At 30.4% G+C, this 9,293-nt stretch overlaps 1 long non-coding RNA gene across 1 annotated transcript; it reads left to right on the top strand.

The window, feature by feature from the left end:
* Window positions 1-6,232: 6,232 nt before the first annotated feature.
* LOC140894425 (uncharacterized) lies at window positions 6,233-8,080 on the top strand. Its single transcript, XR_012153821.1, has 3 exons — window positions 6,233-6,369; window positions 6,926-7,099; window positions 7,865-8,080. It is a non-coding gene; the product is annotated as an uncharacterized lncRNA (long non-coding RNA).
* Window positions 8,081-9,293: the final 1,213 nt, after the last annotated feature.

Here is a 9,293-nt window from a genome sequence, read left to right as displayed (position 1 = left end):
AGTCCATATGTTGTCTGGACTATGTAAAAAATTTTGTGCAAATTATAATTTAATTTAATTAATTAATTAGTTAATTAAATTTTCCACGGTTGACGCTTAACCGTGGCAATATTGCGACGGTTTAAGCTCAATCGTGGAAGATGTAATTAATTAAATTATAATTATTTGTGATTTAATTATATTATGTACACAAGATACGGTACTTTACATGACAGATGTAGGACAAATTTCACAATATCAGTTAACGTATAATTCAAAGTTATAACTTATTTATTATTGGTACAATGCATATGTTACCTGGACTATGTAAAAAATTTTGTGCAAATTATAATTTCATTAATTAATTGATTAATTAAATTTGCCACGGTTGACGCTTAATTGTGGCAATATTGCGACGGTTTAAGCTCAACGGCAAATTTAATAAATTTTTTAAATAAATTATAACTATTTGTGATTTATTTATATTATGTACACAAGATACATTACTTTACATGACATATGTACGACAAATTTCACAATATCAGTTAACATATAATTCAGAGTTAGAACTTATTTAATTATTGGTACAATGCATATGTTTCCTGAACTATTGATGTGATGGTATTTTCCTATGTTTAATTAAGTTAATTTGTGATGATTAGATGTATTTTGATTGGCTAAATTTATGTTATAGTTTCTAATCATTGTATGTGATTTGATATAGGAAAAGAGAATAAATGGAGCTAAAGATGGAAGGAAAGAGCCAAGATAAGAGAAGAATTACGGAGCAGCAATGGTCAGAAAATCATTTTTAATTTTAGAGAAATCCAAATCCGATCTCCACCGTTCAGAATAAAGTCAAGAAGTTTTGAAGCAGCTGCCCAAATTTTAGCTCAATCCGACGGCTAGATCTCCAGATATGAATATTTCAAAATCGCTACTCGCTGGAAAAAAAGCTGCGCGCTCGATCCGTCCAATTCAATAGATCGAGCAGGCGCAGAAAGAAAAGCTGGACAGAAATTTGACATAATTTGGGGCGCTCGATCCGCTGAACTCGCGTGCTCGATCGCGACGGACTTTTCCGAGAAATCCTTTTAAATTAGGAAACTTATTTCATTAGGACTCTAGTCTTTAAATACTCCTATAACTCGAAAATTAGGGGGATTTTGGATCAAACTTAGACGGCTTGGAACGTGAGAAACACATTGGCGGCTAGGTTTCTTCTCTCTTTTCTTAGATTTAATTTTATTTCGTGAAATTTTCTATAGAATTCATGAATATTTGTGGCTAAGTTTTAGTACTTGATTGAGGAAGACAAACCCTTGATTTTGTTTATTCATGAGATTCAAATTTTTAATTGTTTAATTCCAAATTGCATATCAAGAGTTGTTTTGGATTGATTGTCATGCTTGTATGTGAGATTTTAGGATTGATCACCTTAGAATTTTGCTATACAATCTATTGCTAAATTAGAATTCAAATCCGTAACTGTTTGAATTATCTGATTTTTGAAGCAACTATGATTAATATTTTCCGCTGGTGAATTTGTTAAATCGTAGGAACAACAATTGACTAGATTAAATACAATCGCTGGTATTTGTTTTGTCTAGATTCATCAGTTTTACTCATTTGAATGCTACCTTAAATTTAAATCTAGATCGCTGGTATTCGGATTGATTTATAGGTAAGGGTTAATCTAGAACGCTGATGTCTAATTAACTAAGATTAAGGTAAAACATGAATTTAATTTTCAATGATGAATATTCAATATGAATTAATTATTTTTAGGGAATTGATGATCGAATGAATAATTTCAAGGGTGTAGTCGACCGATACCAAGTCTCGTTAGTTTATTGATCTTTCTTATTTTAATTCTTGCTTAGTAGTTTTTCAAATCCAAAAACCCTTTTATTTATTTTTAGTATTTTTAAGAACACACTTAAATTTCACTTTTCTCGTGGGAACGATCCCTACTTTCACTGCTACATAATTTATTTATCTGATTTGATTCGTGTAATTTGGGCACGACATGACTAAGCGCAACCAACTATGTAAAGAATTTTGCGCAAATTATAATTTAATTAATTAATTAATTGAATTTTCCCTGGTTGACGCTTAACTGTGGCAATATTGCGATGGTTTAAGCTCAACCGTGGTAAATTTAATTAATTTTTTAATTAAATGTATAATTATTTGTGATTTATTTATATTATGTACACAAGATACGGTACTGTACATGACAGATATAGGACAAATTTCACAATCTCGATTAAAGTATAATTCAAAGTCACAACTTATTTAATTATTGGTACAATGCATACGTTGTCTGGACTATGTAAAGAAATTTGTGCAAATTATAATTTAATTAATTAATTAATTAAATTTGCCACGGTTGACGCTTGACCGTGGCAATATTGCGACGGTTTAAGCTCGACCGTGGCAAATTAAATAGATTTTTTAATTAAATTAAAATTATTTGTGAATTATTTATAATATGTACACAAAATACGATATTTTACATGACAGATGTAGGACAAATTTCACAATCTCAGTTAACGTATAACTCAAAGTCACAACTTATTTAATTATTGGTACAATGCATACGTTGTCTGGACTATGTTAAATGATATTGTGAAATTATAATTTAATTAACTAATTAAATTATAATTTCACAATATCATTTAACATAAGTTAGAACTTATTTAATTATTGATACAATGCATATGCTACATGAAATATGAAAAGAATTTTGTGCATGTTATAATTTAATCAATCAATTAATTAAATTTATCACAGTTGACGCTTAACCGTGGCAATATTGCCCCGGTTTAAGCGCAACCGTGGTAAATATAATTAATACTTTAATTAAATTATAATTATTTTCAATTTATTTTTATTATGTACACAAGATATGGTACTTTACACGACAGATATAAGACAAATTTCACAATTTTATTTAATGTATAATTCAAAGTTACAAATTATTTAATTATTGGTACAATGCATATGTTGCATGGACTATGTAAAGAATATTGTGAAAATTATAATTAATTAATTAAATTTGTCACGATTGACGTTTAACCATGGCAATATTCGACTGTTTAAGCTCAACCGTTGCAAATTTAATTAATTTTTTATTAAATTATAATTATTCGTGATTTATTTATATTATGTACACAAAATACGGTACTATACAAAACAGATGTAGGACAAATTTCACAATCTCAGATAACGTAAAATTCAAATTCACAACTTATTTAATTATTGATACAATGCATATGTTGCTTGGACTATGTAAATATTTTTGTGCAAATTATAATTTTATTTATTAATTAAATTTTTCACAGTTGAAGATTAACTTGAGAATTCGAATGCGTGCACTGGAAGTTTAGTGTATTCCAAGACAGTTGGATATATAAAATTTTCCACGGTTGAACTTAAACCGTAGCAAATATATTGCAACGTTTTGCTTGAACCGTCACAAATTGACACGGAATTAATGTAAATCATGGCAAGTTGCCACGATTAGAATTAGAGATGTTTATTCGGGCGGTTTTGACCGAACCGAACCGAAATTTCGGTTATCCGAAAAGTCAAACCGAAAATCGATCCAAATTGAGCGGTTCGGTTCGGTTTTTAACCAAAATTATTTCGGTTTTTCGGTTCGATTTTTCGGTTAACCGGTTTTTTTTTTAAAAAAAATTGAAACTTTTTTTTTCCTCTAAAAATCGATTTTTTTGAAAAAAAAAATTAAAAAAACTTAATATTTTTAGTTATTCGAATAATTTTTGGAAAAAAATTAAGGGTTAAATCAAATATTTGTGATTTAATGCTTCGAAAAACATATTTGAAAATAACTGGTTTGAGATTCTGAGAACAAAAAAATTGCTAATGTTTTTAATTTAAATAATAATAAATTATGAATTTATAAAAAATAATTTAATATATAATGCAAATATGTGTATATATAATATAATAATAACTTCATTAATTTTTAATTATTTATATGCAGTGGTAAAAAAATAATAAAAAAAACGATTTTTTATGCATTGAATTACAATGTTTGTTTCAGCTATTATTTGACTTAGATATAATAAAAAAATAATAGAAAAAAATGATTTTTTACACTACTTTTTTTTTTCTAGTTAACCACAGAAACCTTGGACAGAATATACACGATATATTAAATTTATTCGAAACAAGTGTCAGAGGCAACACTAATCCAAATGAAAAGCATTCATCGGTCCAAGGAAGAAATATACATATTAATTGATTGGAAAGAAATTCAAATTCAAATACAAAAAAAAAAAAGCAAAAAAAAAAAACGATTTTTTGGTTCGGTTTGGTTCGGTTAACCGTAGAAAAAACCGAACCAAACCGAAAATTCGAAAATGCGAAAACCGAATTTTTGATTTCGGTTCGGATCGAGCAGTTATCTAAACCTTGAACACCCCTAGTTAGAACAAACTGTGGCATAACATTTGCCACGGTTTACATTAACCGTTGCAAGTTGCCACAGGTAAAGTCAACCGTGGCAAATTTTTGCCAAGCTAAATTGCACCGTCACCCAAATCGAAGTAATCTATAAAACTAAAATAGACTATTATAAGTTCAAATTCATAAGTGGAATTATGTGACGATTGGCATGCATGGGAACAAAATTTAAATCACTATATTTTTAGGTATTATTTTATACATGTATGCTAAAATATTTCCTCACAAATTATAGAATCTTTTATTTTTAAAAAAACAAAATTATTTCGACTAGATTTCACTTTGTCAAAGAGCTGCATTGTAATTTCACTCCTAAATTTGCAAGAAACGAAATCAAGATCGTACTAAGAAATAGTTTATTGTAATACCATTTTTCAGATGATTAACATTTATTTTATGTAAAAAATATAGTAAATTTTTTTTATAAAGATTTAAAAGTTAACAAATTAATCTTCTGTTCAATAATAATCAATTCCCTTTAGTTTTAAATTTAATGAAAAATATGTCACATAATACTAGATATGCCGACGAATTTTCTAGGTTATATTATGCCCGTCGGAAGCCACGACCAGGCTGTCATCGCCCGCCGTCCTTCTAGGAAACGCGTATGGCAGCTGAGGGCGCGCTTATTCTTAACAATGGGGTAGCAAAGTATCTATTTCGAAGGGAGGGCTGATGGCGGAGCCAGGAATTCAGCAAAACTCGGGCTACAATTTTTTAACGAGAAATCCAAAAATCATGGAGCTAAAAACATCGATTTTTGTAGAAAAAATAATAAAATTTTTTTATTAAAAAAAACCAAAAAAACTGCATCAAAATTAGTTACAAAAAAATTAAATGTTTTTCAGCGTATATACAAATTTCATAATTGTCTGGTCGATATATACTTTATAAAATTGGGAGCATTATAATTTCAAAGAATTTTATAAGATGGAGAGTGAAGAATATGACACTAACACAATAGTAAATTTGAAGAAAACCCATTTTTTGTTTGTTTGTTTGTTTTTTTTTTTTACTAATTTTGAGAACTAAAAGTGGGCTACTTCATTTTTTTAATTGGGCTACTCGGGCTAATATAACATTAGCGCCAAAAATAACACTTAAAATTTATTTTTAAAATATTTGGACCATATAAAAAATTTTTAAAAAATTTGGGTCACCCGGGCTTTAGCCTGCCTCCACCCTTGCAGGGCTGGTGGGATCCAATTTTCGTGTGTGTAAGGCCATGAAAATATGAATATTAATTACGAAATTAGATATTTAAATTTCGTATTTGAAAAATATTCAATTTGGAATTTATGGAAATTAGAGATTTAATTTCTGAGCCGAAAATATTTAATTTGATAATTTACGGATATGTGAGAATTAAATTTTGGGATTCTTAAATTAAAAGAATAAATATTCTCATTGAATATTTATGAGATTGAATGTTTTTATTATGAATTTGGATATAAAGAGAATTTAATTTGAAGAAGAAACTCGAACAGGGACTAAACTGTAAATATCAAAGTTTCAGGGGTTAAACTGCAAAAATGAGATTTGACTTGTCAACAAGAGATTTATATTATACTTTGAATGTGTATAATTTTCCTTCACCAGTAGCAAGAACGAGAGAGAGATGATTGAAGGTTCCAAGGATCACTTTGCAATTAGTCAAGAATTTAAGGACCAAATTGTTAATTGGCTTGCAAGTGGGATTACATGTGGCTTGTGTATATACTCCAAACGTGTATCACCACTTTACAATCACAAGAATTGAGAGAAATCAGAAACCTCAGCTCCAAAAACCCCATGGCCGATTCCTAAGTTCCACAATTTGATAGAAATTGATCCGGTTGGTAGAATTTCAAATTAATCGTATATTTGCGATCACGGCTTCGAGTGCTACACTTTGACGTAAGTTTGGCTAAATTCTACCATGTTTTAATTTTAAGATGTTGGTAGAATTACGATTTGATTGTATAAACGTGTTCTAGTATATACGACGATAATATATTTAAGACGGTTCGCAAAAAGATCGTCGTTTGGACATGTTTTTCAATTATCGATTAGTTTCTGAAACTTTGGAATTTTTAGACTATTGGTTTCGTGTGATATGGATGGAATTGAATATGAAAATAAGACTAGTTGATAGATAAGATGGTGTCTATGCTTTTGGAATTAACGAATTCGATTCGTTACGCCGTCGATTTTGTTTGTGAATTTTTGAAAAATGCAAGTGTTGGATTTGAATGTTTAGTGATGAAATGATATTGATATGAAGTAGATATCAATGTTTGAAGGATGTATAAGTTGTTAGAATTAGTAGATAGAACTTCTCGGTGCCGATTTGTAATCGATACAATACCGGTTTGAATGTTGGTTTTATTGGCAAGCTTTGAAGTGTTTAAACACTTGTGAGATTAGATGAAATTTGAATGCTAATATGTGACTTGTAAACACTTCAATTCAGATTTAAGTTGGAAGGTATCGAAGTCGAGTCGACGAGTTCGGAATTGATTTGAAATGAGCAACAAGTTCAACACAACTAGCTCTTGGAATAGCAAGAAGGTTTGAGCAGATTTTGAAGAAGCTTGTTGTGTGATCAGAAGTTACAAGAGGTTGAGAAATAAAGATCAAGATCAAGGTATGATTCGACATTAAATTCGACAGGTAGAATAACTCGAGAATATTGTGGTTTTCGAGTTTATTAAATCACATACATGCATGATTAGTTGTTTTACTTAATCTTATATGATCTATATGAATTACTTGCCTTAATTGATTTAGTTGATTGATATATGAGATGTTTGATTCAAACATGATTTTCTTATTGAGATTGATGCTTGATACTTATTTGAAATTAATGAGTATAGATTACTTTGAATTATTGAGTTGTGGTAGATTGGTTATAGAGTTGAGAGTAAACCTCTTGAGCCACAATTCTTTCGAAACCTTGAAAACAGAATCGAAAAAAAAATATAGGACGTGGTGAACTTGTATATGAGATGCTTGAAATCTGACTTGATTTCTTTTTGCCACGACTCTCTGTATAGTGTTCATAGTCCAGGGAATACACGATTGTTACCACCTCGAGCGGGAGTGTAGGTGGGAGGCTTGATTTGTGGCCTTATTATATTCCCGGGATCCCAACGAAATGATTTTTGAAAATATCGATTCTGTGAGACTGGAATTCTTGAACCCTTGACGGATCTTTGAGTCTGTATATTATTGAATGAATTTTCCTTGAATGATATTCGACAGTTAAGGGTATCAATAAAGGATGATTGTAATAGTAGATTAATTGTTTAAGTTATATCTACTTGATTTATATAGATGTCTTTCATACTGAGATTTATTCTCACCGGAGTTATCCGACTGTTGTTTTGCTTGTATGTGTGCATTGCATCAGGTTGAAGAGTAAGCGAGTCGGACTTGGCAAGGAATCAAGAGATTGAGAGAATAGAGTGGAGACTCGGGTGTTAGACAAAGTTTATGTTTTGTCAAACATGTTAGATTTGGATTCCAATGTTTTGATGTTGAAACATTGGTTGAGACTTTAATATCTTTTCATGTTTTGATATTTGTATTAAAGTTTGAGACTAACTTTTATTCTAGAAGTATATGATATTGCTACCTTGAAATCTAGTTGAGTTACTTTTTGTAGGTTCTACATGTAAACTTGAGATTGTTTATGTGAAGAGTTGGAACTCTACTTGTTGTAGCATCTTATGAATTGGCTTGATGTTCTTGTATATATATATACCACTAGTTTTGAGATTATCTTAAGGAATATGGTATGAATTTGATCTTATTTTTTTGGATAGGTGCCAAGAAGAATCATCATGTTATCTTGGAATCTATACTTGGATCTTATAGTATGTTCAAGATTCTTATTGGCATTGGTATATCATGGTAGCTTGTATGAGACTCATGTTAGCATGGATATATCTTGTTTAGATGTTTAGAGATGGCATGGAAAGGTTTAGACAACAACAGCAGATTTTTAGTTTCTGCACAGAGCATTCTCGCTCGAGCGGTGAACTTTAACCGATCGAGCGAGGCCATGTTTTCTTCGGGCAGAAAGTTGCTGAATTGTGCTCGCTCGATCGGTGAACTTTTACCGATCGAGCGAGGCCTTGTTATTTTAAAAAAAAATAAAAAATTTCAGGCCTTTGATTGCTTGATCTTAATTCATGTATTGGATTAACTGTTTATTATTTGATCTTGGATTACTTCGTTTTGATTTGAGAGATTAGTGCCCGAGTCCTCACAACAGGTGGTATCAGAGCGTAAGTTCTTGGAATAAGATAGAAGTTGAGCGGGGTAGATCGAGTCGCATGCATTTTTAGTATTGCTTGATTTATGCTTTACTTACTTTGAGATAATGTATGCGAACATGATTTACTGATTGAAGGAATTATATGCTTATATGCTTACATGTTTACCTGATTATGTGAATTCACATGAATTTTTGAATTCCTTGTAAATATGTTTCTTTGAATAACATGAAGAAATGTAAGCATGTGTTATATGACAAAACATGAGATTATATGTATTTCTAACGATTTGAATAGTATAATCTCTGTGTTGCTTATGAATTTTCTTTTGAAGTAAATCAGGTTATTAGGGTGATGTAAGCACCCTAGATTGAATCGAACAGTACTCCGCAAGTAAAGTCAGTACCTTCGACTGAACAGATCAGTATTGTAGTAAACTATCAGAATCGATGGATGCTACACTCACACGGATGGAGGTGCTATATGAACGATTTTAGACGTATAATCCGCCAACTTTGAAAGGTACAGAAGATACCAGTGCTTGTGAAGGTTGGTTAGAAG

This window comes from Henckelia pumila, chromosome 4 (genome assembly GCF_033568475.1).
Source record: "Henckelia pumila isolate YLH828 chromosome 4, ASM3356847v2, whole genome shotgun sequence".
NCBI lineage: Eukaryota > Viridiplantae > Streptophyta > Magnoliopsida > Lamiales > Gesneriaceae > Henckelia > Henckelia pumila.
This window is presented reverse-complemented; position numbering and strand designations above follow the sequence as displayed.